The sequence below is a fragment of the Pristiophorus japonicus genome, chromosome 1 (genome assembly GCF_044704955.1).
Source record: "Pristiophorus japonicus isolate sPriJap1 chromosome 1, sPriJap1.hap1, whole genome shotgun sequence".
Lineage (NCBI taxonomy): Eukaryota > Metazoa > Chordata > Chondrichthyes > Pristiophoridae > Pristiophorus > Pristiophorus japonicus.
Genome location: NC_091977.1, coordinates 287,254,986 through 287,277,756, shown reverse-complemented (window position 1 = coordinate 287,277,756; position 22,771 = coordinate 287,254,986).

The following is a 22,771-nucleotide window of genomic DNA, read 5'->3' as shown; positions in this document are numbered from 1 at the left end:
TAATCAAGATGTCATCCTGGAAGACTACGGTGCGCGCGACCGACTTCAGTAAGCTTTCCATATTCATCTGGAATATCGCTGTGGCCGATCGAATCCCAAATGGGCATCTGTTGTAGATGAAGAGACCTTTGTGCGTGTTGATGCAGGTGAGGCTTTTCGATGATTCCTCCAGCTCTTGCCTCACGTAGGTCGATGTCAAGTCCAGCTTCGTAAACGTTTTTCCTCCCCGCCATCATCGCAAATAGGTCGTCTGCCTTTGTTCGCGGGTATTGATCCTGCAGTGAGAAACGATTGATAATTATTTTGTAATCACCACAGATTCTGACAGTGCTGTCTCCCTTGAGGACTGGGACAATCGAACTGGCCCACTCATTGAATTCAATCGGCAAAATAATGCCCTCGCATTGCAGCCTGTCCAGCTCGATCTCCACCCTCTCTCTGATCATGTAAGGTACCGCTCTCGCCTTGTAATGGATGGGTCACGCCCCCGGAATCAAATGGATCTGCACTTTTGCTCCTTGGAACTTCCCGATGCCTGGTTCGAACAGCGAGGGGAACTTGCTTAGGATCTGGGCACATGAGGTGTCATCGACGGACGAAAGTGCTCGGATGTTGTCCCAGTTTCAGCATATCTTTCCCAGCCAGCTCCTGCCGAACAGCGTGGGGCCATCAATCGATACCACCCTGAGTGGTAACTTGTGCATTGCTCCATCATAGGAGACCTTTATGGTAGCACTGCCAATTACGGGAATCAGTTCCTTTGTGTACGTTCTCAGTTTAGTATGAATGGGAGTCAGGACAGGCCTTGAAACCTTGTTGTATCACAATTTATCGAAAGTCTTTTTGCTCATTATGAACTGGCTTGCGCCCGTGTCCAGCTCCATTGAAACCGGGAGTCCATTTAATTCAACCTTCAGCATTATCGGGGGTCACTTTGTGGTAAATTTGTGCACCCCATATACCTCTGCCTCCTTGGTCTGAGGCTCTGGATCGTCATGATCCAACGTGGATCTGTCCTCCTAGCAACATGGTGGTTTGCAGGATTAGCAGGGTTTGCAGCTCGTCTGCACATAAGTTGGAGATGTCCCATTGTTCCACAGCCCTTGCAAACGTATCCTTTGAAGCAGCATGAAAGGAAACGATGATCACCCCCGCAGCGCCAACAAGGTGTTAATTGCCTTGTATTCTCCACCCTTGATGGTGGACTCTGAGTCATCTGCGGACAGGCAGCTGCAGGCTTGTAAGTCCTGCCCTGTACATTTTGATTCGAAAACAACCTTACTTTGTTCACAGTACTTGCAGCAGCACTAGTGTGCTGAGAAATTTGTTTGGTATTTTCACTGATGGCGATAAACGCCTGGGCTATCACTATGGCTTTACTCAAAGTTGGGGTCTCTACAGTCAAAAGCTTGTGAAGTATTACTTCATGGCCAATGCCAAGTACAAAGAAGTCCCTGAGCATGTGCTCCAAGTGTCCTTCAAATTTGCAATGTCCTGCAAGGCGCCTTAGCTCGGCGACGTAGCTCACCACTTCCTGGCCTTCAGACCTTTTGTACGTGCAGAACCGATACCTTGCCATCCGAACGTTTTCCTTCAGGTTTAGACGCTCCTAGACCAGTGTGCACAACTCATCGTACAACTTGCCTGTGGGTTTTGCTCAAGCAAGCAGGTTTTTCATGAGGCCATTCATTGGTACCCCGCAAACGGTGAGGATGATCGCCCTTCGTTTGGCAGTGTTCACTTGTCCTTCCAGCTCGTTGGCCACGAAGTATTGTTCAAGTCACTCCACGAAGATTTCCCAATCATCTCCCTCCAAAAATTTCTCCAGGATGCCCAAGGTTCTCTGCATTGTTGCGGTGGGGTTTGTCATCTGCATCTCATTGCCAGTTTTCTTGAATAAAGAGTCAGACTAGATACTGCAAGCTCAAAGTAAGGTGTGACCGTAGTCGTTTATTACAGATCTAAGAGTGCCTCTCCAGCCTGTGAGGCCTCCTTATATACAGGAGCTCCCAAGGGATTGTGGTATCCTTTGGGACTCCAGGGAATAAGCCCTCCGGTGGTTAGACATGGTATTTACACGTTCACATACATAACAAGTAGGAATTTCTTCTCTCAGAGGGTCGTGAATCTTTGGAATTCTCTACCCCAGAGAGGTGTAGAGTCTGGGTCATTGAATACATTCAAGGCAGAGATAGACAGATTTTTGAATGATAAGGGAGTCAAGGATTATGGGGAGCGGGCAGGGAAGTGGAGCTGAGTCCATGATCAAATCAGCCATGATCTTATTGAATGGCGGAGCAGGCGCGAGGGGCCAAATGGCCTACTCCTGCTCCTATTTCTTATATTCTTATGTATGCTGGCGCACAACAGGTTTTGTCCTGTTGCAGTTTTTCTGGGTGCTGGAAATGATCCAGTTAGTAATACGCTGAGTACACAACCATGCTGAAATGAAGAGAGCAGTGTAGTGCCAGACAACTACTGGCCTAGCAGAGCAAACCCTGGCCTGCAAATCATGAGTCTGTGTAAAACCTTAATTGGTCCCCGAGGTTTTTATCACACATCATAGGGACTGAGTGATAATATTTTGATGAATATTTCCTTTGCCGCACAGTATTTAGATTTTCCATCCATACAATAATAGCCTGCGCTGTAGTGGTATCCCTTGGGTCAAAGACTGTTTAGATATCAGTCTATCCCAGAATGAAAAACAGATGCCTGGAACAGCAAAATGTGAGTGGAATTTTAACAGACTCACGTTTGTACAGCTTGAACATTGATACATACAAATGATTATCTTACTGGCACATGGGTACGCAAAACCGATATGCATTGTTTAGCTCAAGCCGGAATTAAGGGTGGGGGGTAGTGGAACCAATGTGGAGAGTGGGGAGGAGACGAGGAGGAGTAGGCGGAGTGGGGAGTGAGGGAGAAGAGCTGTGTGAGTGGAAAAGGAGGAGAGGCGGGAGAGAGGGAGAGTGGGAGGGAGGGAGGGAGGAGGTAAAGGAGAAATGGCAAGGGAAACAGAAAAAAAAAGGGAAAAGACAGTGGGAGGGGATAGGGGAAGGGAGAGTGGAAGGGAAGGGGAAGGGACAGGGGAACGCAAGAGGAATGGAATGCTGAGGAAGGTGATTTCATATCAGTAGGGGTTGGGGGTTTGAGACTTCAGACAGCCATTCATTGGAGGAGGAAAAGTACAGTCGATGTGGGGGGTGGGGAAGGTATTGTGGATTGGAAATGCAGAGGGTTACTGAAAAAGGAAAATTGAAGTGGAATGGGGTAAACTGTTGCAGCCAATAGGAAGTTGTGTGGGAAAGAGATTGGCAGGTGGTGGATGGGTTAGAATAGAAATGCAGCCAACAAAAGGGCGGAAACATTGATATTTTGTTCAAGGGAGACTGAAGTATTGTTCACTCAGTTATCAGCACCTTGCTCAATATATGGGGGGGCGGGTGGGTGCTGGGAGTCAATAACCTGCTCAGTGTGGGCAGGGTCGTTTCGGGCTGAAATCTTGCTGAGTGGCTGGGGGTGGAGCTTGCAAGCCTAATGAAGGGGGAGTGAGTTCAGGGCCAATACTGTTCTCATCTGGGTAGGCATGTTGAGGCCACAATCTTGTCTCAGTAGCGGGTGGGGGTGGTGGGGATTAACAGCTGACATTTTGTTCATTGGGAGAATAGGTTGAGAACCAAAACCGTGTTAAATGGGGGAGGGAGGGTCAAAAAGTTGCTCAGCGGGTAATGTGGAGGAGGAGGAATAAGTTTTTCTCAGTGGGAGGGGGAGTTAACCAAACAGACTGGCCACTGTGCAAGCTGTATTTTCAATAGGTGGCCAGCACGTAACATCAAGCTCAACTCCATTGTTATCAATTGTTCGTGTGACGCTGTGTTTACAGTGCCAGCTACAGGTGTGATGCCATCATTATCTTTAGAACACAGTTTTTAGTATGTTCAATTTATTTTGCAATCTTGATCACTCTCAAGCTGGCCCACTGGCAACAATGCTGGACACTAAGGACAACTGAGTCTGGGTTGAAACTGTTCTCGTGTCACAATTCATTTGGTGATGGTGGGGATGGTGATGGTGATGCTGATGGTCCTGCTGGTGATTGTTATTTAGGTGGTGAAAATGGACTGCTCAAATAAACCAACAAGCAGGACAACTGAGGAGACGTAGTAATCACATTCATGGAGATATCCTGAGGCTGCAATGTCCCACCCACTACTCCAACTGCTCAGTTTGGGTTGCATGTTTTATTCCATGCTAAGAATGAAAGAGGGACCAGGAGCAAGGTTTGGGGTAGGATTTGGGGTTGAATTCAGATTTTTTTTTGCTAATGATACAATATCACTTTACAATAAGTATAATAAATAAATGACTTTTGAAAGAGAGGGCGAATACAAAACAAAAAGAATTATATTAAACTCAAGATCAAATAAACGTTTCCTTTTACTGACCCGTCTCCACTTTACCATGGCAACCTACGACATGTAAAGGATGTATTGAACTTCCGAATGGAGAAACTATATGAAACAAGCCTTCCATTTCACATTTCTCCTTTTTAGCACTCTCACAATGGCTGTCTAATGGAATCTACAGGAACATGGTCTCAGCTATCAACATATCGTTTGTTGCTTGTTAATGATTGGCAAACGCAGAACAATTTTTAGATATTTTACTGTAGTAAATTAATAATTCAGTAATCTGAAAATTTGCCTGCAGGTATGTCAGCTGTTCTTTTCAATTTTTATGAGAATTACTCAGAATCACACACTGAAGCTTCTAAAATGTCATCCCACATCTTACCACATGGCTCACACTCATGTCTCTGTCTAGAGTCTCTACTCCTGTTAACCATTTGCTGTTCGAAATCTAAACTGAGCAGATTATAATGGTTGAAAGCAGGTATCACATATAAATTGTTCAACTCTTCCTTCTTTTTTTAAACATTTCAAAATGAATTGGAGCAGAAGACATCTTGTCTGCGTAAAGTCAGCTAATAAATTTTATCACAACCTTCGTTGCAACAGAGAGCTGTCTGCCAGCCCTGTTCAGGAGTGTGCTGCCTAAGGCTACAAAAGGAAGGGATGCATTCTGCATGCAAATTAGTCACTGTGGTGTGTCGCTCTGTATTATCAAGTTGCTGAATGGAATGATACATGCAAACTCCAGTCATCTGCACTCTCGGGGGTAGAAATTGGTTGTCCGCCCATTTCTCGGTGCTATGCGGTGGTATGTCGTTTCATACCGCCGGGTAACGCTGGTGGGGGTTGGGGGGAGGGGGGAGTGTGTGCGATTTTGGTCACTTTTTTCTCAACGGTATGCCAAGCGGAGTGCAGCCGGCGGTGTGCGGGCGGTGAGTCCTTTTCACTCGGGAATCTTCGGGTCCCGAGTTGTACGCGCGCGAATGCTGCTGTGAAGCTTTGCCCCCGAGAGGCACAGACCAGAATCGACAGAGACTGCCGGCATGAGAGCCCTGTACAGGTAAGTGGGAGTGGCGGGGGGGGAATCGCTGCTGTGGGGGGAGATACCTGTGAAGGGAGATTGTTTCTTGTGGGGAGATCACTGTGGGGGGCAGATCGTTATTAGGGGGGAGATCGCTGTGGGGGAGGGGGAGGGGCAGAGACTGGGTGGTGACAGATAAAAAAAGTTATACAGGTAAAGATGCATACCGCCGACTGAAGATTGACTTAAAACCACTACTTCCAGAGTGAAGATAGAACACCCTCCTCACTACTACATCTTTCTGCACCTCTTCGACTTTGGCAGCCATCAAACGGGGAGCTAGAATATTGTGCTGCTCTATCGCATGCCCACAGATCTAGATTCCTGCCTCCACATTTGCTGTTCCAGTCATTATGTTCTGTCAGGCATTTTTGGTGTCAAGCAGTCTTTGCAAAGGCAGATATATATATAAATATATATCTTTAAAATATTAGCAGCTTTTTAAAGGTTATCAACATTTTGATGCCATATGTGGCTAAGATGGAGTCAAGGAATGAGTCTCAGTTGCTGCGAATGCACTGATGGGAGAATGGCCCAATTCGGACCGCACATATCGCACTTTGTGGCCATGATCTTTAAGCAGCTACAACCTTTCAAATATATCCATTACCTGTTGGCAGCAGTCCTTTACACATCACCCCATCTAAGTGGGTAAGCAAAGTAATGGCCGGATTAGGCTGGGTGCAGGACATTCTAAAAAGGGAGGGAGATCAGCCAGTTGTCGTGGTGCACATTGGTACCAACGACATAGGTAAAAAAAGGGATGAGGTCCTACAAAACAAATTTAAGGAGCTAGGAGCTAAATTAAAAAGTAGGACCTCAAAAGTAGTAATCTCGGGAGTGCTACCAGTGCCACATGCTAGTCAGAGTAGGAATCGCAGGATAGCGCAAATGAATACTTGGCTTGAGCAGTGGTGCAGCAGGGAGGGATTCAAATTCCTGGGGCATTGGAACCGGTTCTGGGGGAGGTGGGACCAGTACAAACCGGACGGTCTGCACCTGGGCAGGACCGGAACCAATGTCCTAGGGGGAGTGTTTGCTAGTGCTGTTGGGGAGGATTTAAACTAATATGGCAGGGGGATGGGAACCAATGCAGGGAGACAGAGGGAAACAAAAAGGAGGCAAAAGCAAAAGACAGAAAGGAGATGAGGAAAAGTGGAGGACAGAGAAACCCAAGGCAAAGAACAAAAAGGGCCACTGTACAGCAAAATTCTAAAAGGACAGAGGGTGTTAAAAAAACAAGCCTAAAGGCTTTGTGTCTTAATGCAAGGAGTATCCGCAATAAGGTGGATGAATTAACTGTGCAAATATATGTTAACAAATATGATGTGATTGGGATTACGGAGACGTGGCTTCAGGATGATCAGGCCTGGGAAATCAACATCCAGGGATATTCAACATTCAGGAAAGATAGAAGAAAAGGAAAAGGAGGTGGGGTAGCATTGCTGGTTAAGGAGCAAATTAAGGCAATAGTTCGGAAGGACATTAGCTTGGATGATGTGGAATCTATATGGGTAGAGCTGCAGAATACCAAAGGGCAAAAAATGTTAGTGGGAGTTGTGTACAGACCTCCAAACAATAGTAGTGATGTTGGGGAGGGCATCAAACATGAAATTAGGGGTGCGTGCAATAAAGGTGCAGCAGTTATAATGGGTGACTTTAATATGCACATAGATTTGGTTAACCAAACTGGAAGCAATACGGTGGGGGAAGATTTCCTGGAGTGCATAAGGGATGGTTTTTTAGACCAATATGTCGAGGAACCAACTAGGGGGGAGGCCATCTTAGACTGGGTGTTGTGTAATGAGAGAGGATTAATTAGCAATCTCGTTGTGCGAGACCCCTTGGGGAAGAGTGACCATAATATGGTGGAATTCTGCATTAGGATGGAGAATGAAACAGTTAATTCAGAGACCATGGCCCAGAACTTAAAGAAGGGTAACTTTGAAGGTATGAGGCATGAATTGGCTAGGATAGATTGGCGAATGATACTTAAGGGGTTGACTGTGGATGGGTAATGGCAGACATTTAGAGACCGCATGGATGAACTACAACAATTGTACATTCCTGTCTGGCGTAAAAATAAAAAAGGGAAGGTGGCTCAACCGTGGCTATCAAGGGAAATCAGGGATAGTATTAAAGCCAAGGAAGTGGCATACAAATTGGCCAGAAATAGCAGCGAACCTGGGGACTGGGAGAAATTTAGAACTCAGCAGAGGAGGACAAAGGGTTTGATTAGAGCAGGGAAAATGGAGTACGAGAAGAAGCTTGCAGGGAACATTAAGACGGATTGCAAAAGTTTCCATAGATATGTAAAGAGAAAAAGGTTAGTAAAGACAAACGTAGGTCCCCTGCAGTCAGAATCATGGGAAGTCATAACGGGGAACAACGAAATGGCGGACCAATTGAACAAGTACTTTGGTTCGGTATTCACTGAGGAGGACACAAACAACCTTCCGGATATAAAAGGGATCAGAGAGTCTAGTAAGGAGGAGGAACTGAGGGAAATCCTTATTAGTTGGGAAATTGTGTTGGGGAAATTGATGAGATTGAAGGCCGATAAATCCCCAGGGCCTGATGGACTGCATCCCAGAGTACTGAAGGAGGTGGCCTTGGAAATAGTGGATGCATTGACAGTCATTTTCCAACATTCCATTGACTCTGGATCAGTTCCTATGGAGTGGAGGGTAGCCAATGTAACCCCACTTTTTAAAAAAGGAGGGAGAGAGATAACAGGGAATTATAGACCGGTCAGCCTGACATCGGAAGTGGGTAAAATGATGGAATCAATTATTAAGGATGTCACAGCAGTGCATTTGGAAAAAGGTGATATGATAGGTCCAAGTCAGCATGGATTTGTGAAAGGGAAATCATGCTTGACAAATCTTCTGGAATTTTTTGAGGATGTTTCCAGTAGAGTGGACAAGGGAGAACCAGTTGATATGGTATATTTGGACTTTCAGAAGGCTTTTGACAAGGTCCCACACAAGAGATTAATGTGCAAAGTTAAAGCACATGGGATTGGGGGTAGTGTGCTGACATGGATTGAGAACTGGTTGTCAGACAGGAAGCAAAGAGTAGGAGTAAATGGGGACTTTTCAGAATGGCAGGCAGTGACTAGTGGGGTACCGCAAGGTTCTGTGCTGGGGCTCCAGCTGTTTACACTGTATATTAATGATTTAAACGAGGGGATTAAATATAGTATCTCCAAATTTGCGGATGACACTAAGTTGGGTGACAGTGTGAGCTGCGAGGAGGATGCTATGAGGCTGCAGAGCGACTTGGATAGGTTAGGTGAGTGGGCAAATGCATGGCAGATGAAGTATAATGTGGATAAATGTGAGGTTATCCACTTTGGTGGTAAAAACAGAGAGACAGACTATTATCTGAATGGTGACAGATTAGGAAAAGGGGAGGTGCAACGAGACCCCCTGGGTGTCATGGTACATCAGTCATTGAAGGTTGGCATGCAGGTACAGCAGGCGGTTAAGAAAGCAAATGGCATGTTGGCCTTCATAGCGAGGGGATTTGAGTACAGGGGCAGGGAGGTGTTGCTGCAGTTGTACAGGGCCTTGGTGAGGCCACACCTGGAGTATTGTGTACAGTTTTGATCTCCTAACCTGAGGAAGGACATTCTTGCTATTGAGGGAGTGCAGCGAAGGTTCACCAGACTGATTCCCGGGATGGTGGGACTGACCTATCAAGAAAACTGGATCAACTGGGCTTGTATTCACTGGAGTTCAGAAGAATGAGAGGGGACCTCATAGAAACGTTTAAAATTCTGACGGGGTTAGACAGGTTAGATGCAGGAAGAATGTTCCCAATGTTGAGGAAGTCCAGAACCAGGGGACACAGTCTAAGGATAAGGGGTAAGCCATTTAGGACCGAAATGAGGAGGAATTTCTTCACCCAGAGAGTGGTGAACCTGTGGAATTCTCTACCACAGAAAGTTGTTGAAGCCAATTCACTAAATATATTCAAAAAGGAGTTAGATGGAGTACTTACTACTAGGGGGAATCAAGGGGTATGGTGAGAAAGCAGGAATGGGGTACTGAAGTTGCATGTTCAGCCATGAACTCATTGAATGGTGGTGCAGGCTAGAAGGGCCGAATGGCCTACTCCTGCACCCATTTTCTCTGTTTCCATGTTTCTATTAGTGCCAATAATTCACCCAGCAGAAAATCTATTATAGTCACCTGTCACAATGTTGCCAATCTGGGTCAATGAGGATAGAGTCAGAAGTAAAATCAAATAATTGTCCTTCCCTGTCACTCTATACAACTTTTAACAAAAACTGTGGTGTGAATTAGGATGTGGGCAACAAAGTTTTGGATGAGCTCAAGTTTATGGATGGCACAACATGGGAGGCTGGCCAGGAGAGCATTGGAATGGTCTAGAGATAACAAAAAGAAAGAAAGAAATACTTACATTTATATAGCATCTTTCATGACCACCGGACGTCTCAAAGTGCTGTACTGTCAATGAAGAATTTTTTGAAGTGTCGTCACTGCTGTAATGTGAGAAATGCGATAGCCAATTTACAGACAGCAAGCTCCCACAAACAGCAATGTGATAATGACCAGATAATCTGTGTTTTTTTTTGTTATGTTCATTGAGGAATAAATATTGGCCAGGACACAGGGGATAACTCGCCTGTTCCATTATTAAAGGCAGATGAGCTGAGGCAGAGGGGGAGATGGACGATGTTACAGAGGTGCCAGTAGGTGGTCTTGGTGATGGAAAGGATATGGGGTCGGTATCCTTGAAGTGTTTTCACCCTGTTGTGTTCAGTAACTTAGGAAGAAGAGTAGGACACCAATGTTCAGCCTCAGACTATGGCCTGGGAGATGGATCATTACCGTATTTTAAAAGCAAAATGATTGAAAAGAATTGTGGTCAATTTTAATATCCTTTATTTTTTTTTCTTTGTGCCTGTGTTGGTTTCCCTCAACTAGTTGAGGAAAGTTACTGAACACAACAGGGTGAAAGGGATATGTTAATACCTGTGGGTAAATCTAGGTGTGGTGAAGGCACCAGTAAGCAATTGAACATTCATCTATTTAAAAATAACATTTCATTTCAGATTTCACAGGGCTCCATTGTTGGTGTCTCTGATAATATCAACACTTACCATTTAACAGAAAGTTATACTATAAGCACCGACAGCACTCTACTCCGAGCTATGTCACGGCAGGCAAGCCCCTGGAGGGCAGAGACAATGCTTCAAGGATACCCTCAAAGCCTCCATGAAAAAATGTAACATCCCCACTGACTCTTGGAAATCCCTGGCCCAAGACCGCTCAAAGTGAAGGAGAAGCATCCGAGAAGGTGTTGAATACTTCAAGTCTCTTTGCCGGGAGCACGCGGAAGCCAAGTACAAACAATGGAAGGAGCGCACGACAAATCAAGCACACCACCCACCCGTCCCACCAATGACCATCTGCCCACCTGTGATAGAGACTGTAGATCCTGCATTGGTCTCATCAGTCACCTTAGAATTCATTTTAGTTTGAAAGCATAAGAACATAAGAAATAGGAGCAGGAGTAGGCCATTTGGCCCCTCGAGCCTGCTCCACCAATTAATAAGATCATGGCTGATCTGACAGATCATCCTCGACTCCAGGGGATTGCCTAAGAAGAAGGATTCTGAAAGCACAACAGAAAAACAAAAATAAACTGAATCATATTGAAAATTCTTCTAAGTAACTGACTGATCTTTAAAGATACGTTGATAATGACATTTACTCTTTTAACATGTAGATCGCTTCATAACACTTTGGTTGGGTTCACACTGACGATTCTGGTGGGAATGGGCACTGCGTCTGTCGGCATTGAGTTTTATAACATTGCAGCATAAAGTAGCCATTCAATCGCATGTTAATGTGTTAGTCATGGCAGCATGAGCATTGGAAAATGCACTGTAATTTTTCTTGGAAAGGTCTCCTGTAGGTATCAACTCGTTTGTATGATAAGCAGTTAGAGAAAGGTAAAAAGGAAGGCAGACTCATTATGACTCATATTTAACTTGCGTGTGAATGGATAGGCTACAGACAATGAGCTCATTTATGAGAATGTGATTTTAATCAAGGCAGAGACAAAATAAATATAGGAAGCAATAAAATCTCAGAGTAATGAGGTGCACAAGCTAAGGCAATATAGTTAGCCTGTTTAAGCTGCTTATCATGCATACAAATACTGATAAAAACAGTATTGAGGCACAAATATGCCAATATTATAGATGCTTACAAATCCTCAGTTGGATGTGTGGTACTATTTCATAAATAAAGATGCAGCAAACGATATTTGTAGCATAATCAGAGGTAGTAATTAGTATTATATATTCACCTCCTATTTGAATATGAGTCGCTAAATTGCATTACTTTTATCACGCTGTGAATTTGAAGTTCGTTTTCCGAGCAGGGTAATTCACTTAGTGCGAAGTGCCTCGAATATCATCCAGTTTTTAGTATGATTGATGAGTACGTGAGTAAAAATTGCAGCACTGTGGAAAAAAAATCCAGCAGATTTCATAAAGAAGACACTGAGCGGTGTCTATTACAATCAGTTTACTGATATCTCAAATGACAATACACTGCAAAGTCGCTCGCAGGCATTTGCTTAATGCGTGCAACAACAAAAAACCCCGGAAAGTACTCAAAATGCCTCCCCGATTGTCGGCTCACAGTGAGAGGTTATGCCTGCAAGGGAACACTGGCCATAGATATCGTGAGATCTCAGGCCCTGACATCCCATCCATTCTAGACTCATCTCTTGTTTCCTAACTTATGCCATTACTGTCATGCATGTAACCACAATGTAACACCACTGTATCACTGTATACACACAACCTAGATGCACACCTTGACCACAAGGGGTGAACCTGTGGGAGACACTCCTTACCTGATCACCCAGGTATATAAAGGGTGGTCCCACGCGTGGTCATCACTTGTGGAGTGCTGTGGATAAAGAGTTGAGGTCACAGAGTGACCTTGTCCCTAGAATGTGCCTCGTGTGGTTTCATGCTGTAGAGTAAGGACTTACATTGGTGACGAGAAACGGGAATTTACGACCCACGAGAATGGCCACCGGTAGTGCAGAGGAATGGTACTGTGTTGGGGAAGACTGGGACGATTTTGTCGAGAGGCTTCAGCAAAGCTTCATTATGAAAGAATGGCTGGGGGATGCAGCGGCCGACAAGCAAAGGGCTCATCTTTTGACCAGCTGTGGACCAAAGACTTACGCGCTCATGAAGGACTTACTATCATCCGAAAAGCTGTCGGACAAAACCTTTGAAGAACATAGCAAATTGATCGGGGAGCACCTCAAACCAGCGAGTAGCATACATATGGCCCGACACATATTCTACACCCACCGATGTCGTGAAGGACAGAGCATACCGGACTTCGTAGCGGACCTCCGGCGTTTGGCCAGCCTCTGTAAGTTCACAGACGCCTGCAGGGGGGAAATGCTAAGGGACTTCTTTATCGAGGGCATCGGTCATGTGGGAATTTTCCGCAAATTAATTGAGATCAAGGATTTGACCTTGGAAGCGGCGGCGTTGTTAGCTCAAACTTTCATTGCGGGGGAGGAAGAGATGAAAATAATATACGCACGCAATTCTGCCTCTAACGCGGCAATGGATCAAGGAGTCAATCAAGGCGATTTAGAACCCCGCAGGCTGGCAGGGGCAGTCCGATATTCCCCAGGCAGCAATAGACCCCAGAGTAAGACTCCAACAGAGACAATGGCAGGATGAACGGACATTCATGCCATCACAGCGGACAATGCGGCCCAGGATGTGGCCATTGACACCCACTAATAACATACTTAAGAGCAGTCAAAGGGACAGTCAGCGTGGAATGCCTGGCCATAGTCCCTTTGTTCCCAATAATGGAAACTTTAACTCATGCTGGAGTTGTGGGGGAAAACACTCAGCCAGATCTTGCAGCTTTCAACAGTTTGTCTGCAGGAACTGCAATCTCAGTGGCCACTTAGCTCGAATGTGCAGGACGCCTGTAACTAGACTAGTATATGAGGCGGATAGACCAGAAGAGGGTCCTTTGAGGCAGGATGACTTTTGCGGCAAATCGATGGATGTGGAGGTTCAGCGAGTCCATGCGGCAAACAGTTCATACACCAAAACGCCACCAATGATGATGAGGGTTTTATTAAACTGTATCCCAGTACACATTGAGCTGGACAATGGGGCCAGCCAGTCACTCATGGGCGTTCAGCAATTTGAGAAGCTATGGCCACTTAAAGCCAGTAGACCCATATTGAGACACAATTACGGACTTACACTAAATAAATCATTCCGGTGCTAGGCAGTGTAATGTTGGCTGTCACACACAACAGGTTAGTGAATCGGCTGCCGCTCTGGATTGTCCCGGGAAATGGTCCCGCACAGTTGGGGAGGAGCTAGTTAGCCGAGATGAACTGGAAAAAGGGGGATGTTCACGCAATGTCATCTGTGGAGCGAAGTTTGTGCTCACAAGTCCTACAACAATTCGATTCACTATTCCAACCTGGTGTCGGGACTTTCAAAGGCACCAAAGTAGTAATACACATCACCCCGGACGCCAGGCCAGTGCACCACAAAGCCAGAGCGGTGCCGTATGTGATGCGGGAAAAAATCGAGAGCGAATTGGACCGGCTGTTGAGAGAGGGCATCATCTCGCCTGTTGAATTCAGCGACGGGGCGAGCCCCATTGGTCCCGTCCTAAAAGCGGATGGCTCTGTCAGGATCTGCGGCGACTACAAGGCCACCATCAATTGGGTATCCCTACAAGGTCAGTACCTGCTCCCGAGAGCGGAGGACTTTTTCGCCACACAGGCAGGCGGCAAGCTGTTCACCAAGTTGGACCTCACCTCAGCCTATATGTGACAGGAACTGGCCGACGAATCTAAACTACTGACCACCATCACCACGTACATAACAGGTGCCCGTTTGGCATTCGATCAGCAGGCTCGATTTTCAACGAAATATGGAAAGCCTGCTTAAATCCATTCCTGGAACGATCGTATTCCAGGACGACATCCTCATCACGGGTTGAGACACCGAGGAACACCTCCACAACCTGAAGGAGGTGCTACGCTGACTGGACCGGGTAGGCCTGCGACTCAAGAACTCTAAATGTGTGTTTTTAGCTCCTGAGGTTGAGTTTCTGGGCAGGAGGGTTGCTGCAGATGGGATTCAACCGAATCTGAAATAGAGGCGATTGGATGAGCACCCATGCCCTGCAACACATCGGAGTTGTGTTTATTTCTGGGACTGTTGCACTATTTTGGGAACTTTCTGCTGAACGTGAGCACATTGTTGGAGCTGCTACACGTGCTCCTGCGTAAGGGTTGCGATTGGTTTTGGGGGGACTGTCAGGAATGGGCTTTTGATCGGGCGTGAAACCTACTTTGTTCAAACAAGTTGTTGACCCTGTACGACCCCTGTAAAAAATTGATTCTGACATGTGAAGCATCGTCCTATGGGGTTGGGTGCGCGTTGCAGCAGGGCAATGCTGAGGGCCAACTACAACCTTTGGCTTATGCCTCCAGGTTGCTCTCTCAAGCAGAACTGGGATATGGGATGGTCGAGAAAGAAGCGCTTGCATGTGTCTATGGTGTAAAAAAAATGCATCAGTACCTCTTTGGTAGGAAGTTTGAATTAGAGACGGACCACAAGCCATTAACATCCCTGTTGTCAGACAGCAAGGCTGCCAATACAGCGATGGGCTCTCACGCTGGCTGCTTATAACTACTCCATCCGGCATCGGCCCGGCACTGAAAATTGCGCTGACGCGCTCAGCAGGCTTCCACTGGCCACCACAGAGGGGGCAGCGGATCAAAGTGCTGATATGGTCATGGCTGTCGATGCCTTTGACAGCGCAGGCTCCCCCATCACAGCCCGCCAGATCAAAATCTGGACAAACAGAGATCCCATCCTATCCCTGATTAAGAAATGTGTCCTGACTGGGGATTGGGCGCCCGAACACGGAGCATGCCCTGAGGAGGTCAGACCGTACCACAGACAGATGGATGAGCTCTCCTTCCAAGCCGACTGCCTACTATGGGGCCGCTGGGTAGTTATGCCTCCGAAGGGCATGAAGGCATTCATCAGGGAACTCCACAGCGAGCATCCAGGCATTGTGCTGATGAAGGCCATTGCCCGGTCACACGTTTGGTGGCCTGGAATTGATTCAGACCTGGAACACTGTGTTCGCAGGTGCATGACATGTGCCCAGCTCAGCCCGTGGCCCTGGCCCACCAGACCATGGCCACGCATTCATGTTGACTACGCGGGCCCGTTCATGGGAAAGATGTTCCTTATTGTGGTAGATGCGTACTCGAAATGGATCGAGTGCATCATTCTGAATTCATGCACGTCATCCAATATGGTGGAAAGCCTCCGTGCGATCTTTGCAACCCATGGCTTGCCGGACATCCTGGTTAGTGATAATGGCCCATGCTTCACAAGCTACGAATTCCGGGAGTTTATGTCAGGCAATGGCATCAACCATAACAGGACTGCGCCATTCAAGCCGGTTTCCAATGGCCAGGCGGAACATGTGGTCCAAATCATTAAGCAAGGTATGCTCAGGATTCAAGGACCCTCCCTACAATGTCGCCTGTCGCGCCTCCTGCTGGCCTATAGGTCCCGACCGCACTCACTCACGGGGGTCCCGCCCGCAGAGCTACTAATGAAACGGACACTCAAAACCCGGTTGTCCCTCATTCACCCAGTCCTGACCGACATAGTTGAGGGCAAGTGCAAGTCACAAAACGAGTACCATGACCGTAATTCAAGGGGGAGATGTATAGAAATAAATTATCCTCTATTCGTCCTCAATCACACCATGGGGCCCAAGTGGCTTGAGGGCACTGTAATTGAAAAAGAGGGGAATAGGATCATCGTGGTAAAACTCAACAATGGTCAGATATGCCGGAGGCATCTGGACCAAGTAAAAAAAAGGTTCAGCATGGACAAGGAGGAACCTGAAGAAGACCAAGAGATGGAGCTAACACCACCGCCAGTGAATGAGCAACAAGAGCAATCGGAAGAATGCACAGTCCCTACGGTCAGCCCGGACAGGCCGGAATCACCACAGATGAAAGACACTCACGTCAGTGCCCAACAACCAGAGCCCCAACTGCGGCGCTCCACGAGGGAGTGTAGACCACCTGAAAGACTAAACCTATGATCCTAACAAGACTTTGTGGGGGGCGGGGGGGGGAAAGGTGATGTCATGTATGTAACCACAATGTAACACCACTGTATTACTGTATACACTCAACCTAGATGCACATCTTGACCATAAGGTGTGAACTTGTGGGAGACGCTCCTTACCTGATCACCCAGGTATATAAAGAGAGGTCCCACACAGAGTTATCACTTATGGAGTGCTGTGAATAAAGAGTTGAGGTCACAGAGTGATCTTGTCCCCAGAATGTGCTTCGCTGGTTTCATGCTGTAGAGTAAGGACTTTACAATTACCATCTCAATTTGGCCCATCATCCTCTTCTTCTCTCTTCTGCCTTCCACTTATCACAGACCTTCCCTTTTGTTATTTCCACCCCCCTCCCCCTCCCCCTTTCAGGGCCCCAACACTTCCTTAAGAATCTGTTACATTTCAAACTATTGGCAGTACTGAAGAATGGTCATCGACCTGAAACGTTAACTTTATTTCTATCTCCACCGATGCTGCCTGACCTGTTGAGATTTCCAGCATTTTCTGTTCTTATTTCAGCTTCCAGCATCCACAGTATTTTGCTTTTGTTCCATCCATTCAGTTAGGGGGCTGTGGACCCACATATTTTCCAGTCGCAATATCCCAAAAGGAGTTGGAATTCCAGCCCTCGCAAGTCAATCAGCATGTGAAAGAGAGAGAAAGGTTAATATTTTGGGGAGTAATTGATGTAGAATCACACGCAAAACTTCAGCTTTTTTTTCTCTCTTTCAAATACTGATCATCCTGCTTTTCTGCTTCAGATTTCTAATATTCACAGACTTTCCTTTTATATATATCTCTGAATAAGAACAGCCCTTTTGTGAAGTTTCGAACAAATACCATTCCTTATGAATTCTGTATAAATTGAATAATTAAACAAAGGAATGATTCCATTAAAAGAATAATCTAATAAAATAATATATTTAAATAATCCTCTTCAGCTTTGTCTCAGCTCAATCTTAATACTGGGTAATTTTATATTATTAGTAGCTCTCCGGAGACATCACTTATAGGTAGCCTGAGACATGTATTATGAGGAGAGCAGTTCAGTGAGCACTAGAGCACAGGGAAGGGAACATATGAGTCACCGGGGATTCTCACACAGGCCGGGGAGTGGAGCAGATGAGCAAAGATGGAGTGGGGCATGAAAATATAAAGCATAAGAAATAGGAGCAGGAGTAGGCAATTTGGCTCTTCGAGCCTACACCACCATTCAATAAGGTCATGGCTGATCTGATCTTGGCCTCAACTCTACTTTCCTGCCAGCTCCCCATAACCCTTGACTCCCTTATCATTCAAAAATCTGTCTATCTCCGCCTTAAATATATGAAATGACCCAGCCTCCACAGCTCTCTGGGGTAGAGAATTTCAAAGATCCAAAATGAAGTGGGATTGAGGTAACTTGGAGCATGGAAGCATAGGGCCTGAGGTTAATGGAGGCATTCTTAGGAATGAGGCCAGGAATGGAGGGATTCCTGGAATGGAGGACAGGGCCATGAATGGTGGAAGAAAGTTCATAGGATTGAGACCAGGAATAGGATTGTTCTTGGGGCTGAGGCCAGGCATGGAGTTGTGTATGGGGGTGAAGCTGCAAGTGGATGAGTTCCTGAGGATAAGGCCGGAAATTATCAGATGTCGTGCAAAAGTTCACGCGCTTTCTCTCTTTTTATTGTTTTTACACAAAAGGTGACCCCAGATTTAGTTCAAAAGTTACTATTTTATTGAAAACCCTTTTCCATTGCTGAGGCGGGGGCGAGAGTGGAGGGGATGAGGGTGACGGGGCAGGGCATGGGGGGGTGGAGAATGGACTTACAAACAACAAGTTCTTGCATGCTCTGTGAATTCCACCAGCGGTTTGTGGATGGAGCCTGACATCTTGCAGTGTCTGATGACTGCAGCTTGCAAGGAGCGGCAAACTGCTGCACTGGAAGCTTAGGCAGCTGCCATGGAGGCTCTGGCTCCTTGGTTGAAAGGGCCTGGCAGAGTATCTCTGAAGGGCAGAGATCTATCCTCTACCAGATCACTGGGCGGGCTGAACAGATGCCCCGAGGTCGTATTGTGGGAATATGGAGTTAGAGCCCACTGGCCTGTCTCCGGATGCCAGCAATGCTGTTCCCTCCCCCAGCACTCCAACATTAAAGTTAGCTGTCAGCCAGGCAGCCCAGACTGCTGAAACCCATGCTGAGATGGTGCAGTCTGAGGTGGGGCCATCACGGACCACACCCTCCCGATCGCATCCGAGGAGGGCATCTGATCTGCCCTCTTCAAATTTTCAGCAGCCATCCACATTACCTGCTACTGCTACTGGGGATGCAATTCATAGAAGCACCAGATTAAGCAAGAGCACTTATAGGTAGCCACTAATGGTAAGCACCAGGAAGAATATTTTAATATTTATAATTGCTGTTGCTTGTGTAATTATTCCATTGTTTGTTTTTGATGTAGATAAAAAAAAGTGATGATGGTAATTGGGTAGTGGTGCAATTGGTGGTATTTTTTATTGTGATCTCCATGGGAAGGGTTTGAAAGGATTGAGTGCAGATGACGGACTGCTTGATGGATGGTAAATCATGGACGGTACATCATGTGGCAACAGTGCTCTGAAGTCTGATGGTGGAGCACATCTCTCAAAAGTGCTCTTCAATTAGATGGTGGCGAGCAGCACTCCCAGGTGCGGGCCATCTACCTGGAACCCCCTGGTGCTCCCCCTTGTCCCTCCGCTTGCTCCTCCTCTTTCTCCTCCTCCTCTTCTTCTTCCTCCTACTTCTATAATAAGGAAGGACATTTGCTTGGATGATGTGGAATCTGTATGGGTAGAACTGCGGAAAACCAAAGGGCATAAAACGCTAGTGGGTGTGTATAGACCACCAAACAGTAGTAGTGAGGTTGGGGATGGCATCAAAAAGGAAATTAGGGATGCGTGCAATAAAGGTACAACAGTTATCGTGGGTGACTTTAATCTACAAATAGATTGGGCGAATCTAACGATAGCAATGCGGTTGAGGAGGATTACCTGGAGTGTATAAGGGATGGTTTTCTAGACCAATATATCGAGGAACCAACTAGAGAGCTGGCCATCCTAGACTGGATGCTGTATAATGAGAGTGGATTCATTAGCAATCTTGTTGTGCGAGGCCCCTTGGGGAAGAGTGACCAAGATAGAGTAGAATTCTTCATTAAGATAGAGAGTGACACAGTTAATTCAGAGACAAGGGTCCTGAACTTAAAGAAAGGTAACTTCGATGGTATGAGATGTGAATTGGCTAGGATAGACTGGCGAATGTACTTAAAGGTAGATATGCAATGGCAAACATTTAAAGATCACATGGATGAACTTCAACAATTGTACATCTCTGTCTGACGTAAAAATAAACAGGGAATGTGGCTCAACCATAACTAACAAGGAAAATTAGGGATAGTGTTAAATCCAAGGAAGAGGCATATAAATTGGCCAGAAAAAGCAGCAAACCTGAGGACTGGGAGAAATTTAGAATTCAACAGAGGAGAACAAAGGATTTAATTAGGAGGGGGAACATAGAGTATGAGAGTAAGCTTGCAGGGAACATAAAAACTGATTGCAAACACTTCGATAGATATATGAATAGAAAAAGATTAGGGAAGACTAATGTAGGTCCCTTGCAGTCAGAATCAGGTGAATTTATAATGGGAAACAAAGAAATGGCAGACCAATTGAACAAATACATTGGTCCTGTCTTCACAAAAGAAGACACAATTAACCTTCCGGAAATACTAGGGGACTGACGGTCTAGTGAGAAGGAGGAACTGAAGGATATCCTTATTAGTCATGAAATTGTGTTAGGGAAATTGATGGGATTGAAGGCCGATAAATCCCCAGGGCTTGATAGTCTGCATCCCAGAGTATTAACAAAGTGGCCCTAGAAATAGTGGGTGCATTGGTGGTCATTTTCCAACATTCTATAGACTCTGGATCAGTTCCTATGGATTGGAGGTTAGCTAATATAAGCCCACTTTTTAAAAAAGGAGGGAGAGAGAAAACAGGGATTTATAGACCGGTTAGCCTGACATCAGTATTGGGGAAAATGTTGGAATCAATTATTAATGATGTAATAGCAGCGCATTTGGAAAGCACTGACAGGATCGGTCCAAGTCAGCATGGATTTATGAAAGGGAAATCATGCTTGACAAATCTTGTAGAATGTTTTAAGGATGTAACTAGTAGAATGGACAAGGGAGAACCAGTGGATGTGGTGTATTTGGATTTTCAAAAGGCTTTGACAAGGTCCCCACAAGAGATTAGTGTGCAAAATTAAAGCGCATGGTATTGGGGGTAATATATTGACATGGATAGAGAACTGGTTGGCAGACAGGAAGCAAAGAGTCGGAATAAAGGTGTCCTTTTCAGAATGGCAGGCAGTGACTAGTGGGGTATCGCAAGTTTCAGTGTTGGGACCCCAGCTATTTACAATATACATTAAAGATTTAGATGAAGGAATTGAATGTAATATCTCCACGTTTGCAGATGTCACTAAGCTGAGTGGCAGTGTGAGCTGTGAGGAGGATGCTGAGAGGCTGCAGGGTGATTTGGACAGGTTAGGTGAGTGGGCAAATGCATGGCAGATGCAGTATAATATAGATAAATGTGAGGTTATCCACTTTGGTGGCAAAAACAGGAAGGCAGAATATTATCTGAATGGTGACAGATTAGGAAAAAGGGAAGTGTAACGAGACCTGGGTGTCATGGTACATCAGTCCTTGAAAGTTGGCATGCAGTTACAGCAGGTGGTGAAGAAGGCAAATCATAATAAATATGGAGACCTTCTTGGCCAAGTACTGCAGGTCACTTTCTGAACAGTTACGGCACTTAAACCTCTGTTCCAGGACCCCAATGGTCTGCTCAATTATATTTCTGGGGGCTGAGTATCTCTCATTGTATGAGTGCTCAACTGCTGTCTGGGGATTTCTCAGGGTAGTGATAAGTCATGGCATCAGAGCCTATCCCTTGTCACCCAGTAGCCAGACATGTACATTGCGTTGGGGCTCAAAGATCTGTGGGATGGATGAATATCTCATTGTAAATGCATCTAACAGCTCTCTGTACAGCAGGCATTCACCTGCATTATGTGCTGCCGGTGGTCGTATATAGATGCACATTGAGGGAATGGAATTCCTTCCTGTTCTTCAATAGCTCTGAGTTTAATTGAGGGGCTCACATGGCCACATGTCAATCGCTCCCTGGACCATGGGGAATCCCACAATTCTGTGAAGAATGCTGCAAAGATGCATACTGTGTTCTGCGTAGTAGAGTACAATTATCAGATATCACCAGTTAAATTTCTCCAATAACATGTTGGATTGTACATTTAAATCGTTCAGCTGCTGCAGATTCAAATTAAACTTTTGCATTGCTTCAGACTGACATGTGCAACCACCTTTGCGATATAGCAGTTCACCTTGTCCTATTCTAGTTGGTGATATCCAGATTTTAGGTCTAGTTTTGACAAAACAAATGGGGCTGGTTTTTCCGGTCCTTTGCGTTGCGGGTTTTGCCTTGAAGCGATGTGAAAGGCGGCGTTGAGGTTTCCAGTGTCCCGCCACGATCCTCCGGTCGGATTTTGTGGCGGTGTTGAGCAGCACCACGTGGAAGAGATGCACCAGGTGTGCAACGCCTCTGGTTGCGAAACCGGCGCGAGTTTGAGCTCCTGCCCGACCATCCGCACGGAAATTCTCCCGCAATGACCGCCTGGGAAATTAGAGTGGGCCAGGCATGCTGGTGGCGGTGAGGAAGGCAAAGTACTACAAAAGTAAGTGCGAGTGTTTTTTCTTTTAATTTTTCATGCGATTTGTGTTGCGGTGGCGTGGGCAATGTTTTAGGAATGTTTTTGTGTGTTTGTTATATTTTCAGTAACTCACAGACACACACACAGCCTTAAGATGGCAGAACATTCCAGAACTCACCAGTCAGGTGACCTGTTCCCTTTATTATAAACAGCATTGGCTGCAGTGCCACAGGAGTCCACAATTGGAGCTATATATATTACACTTCTCCCTCCTTAATGAAGAAGTAATTATAA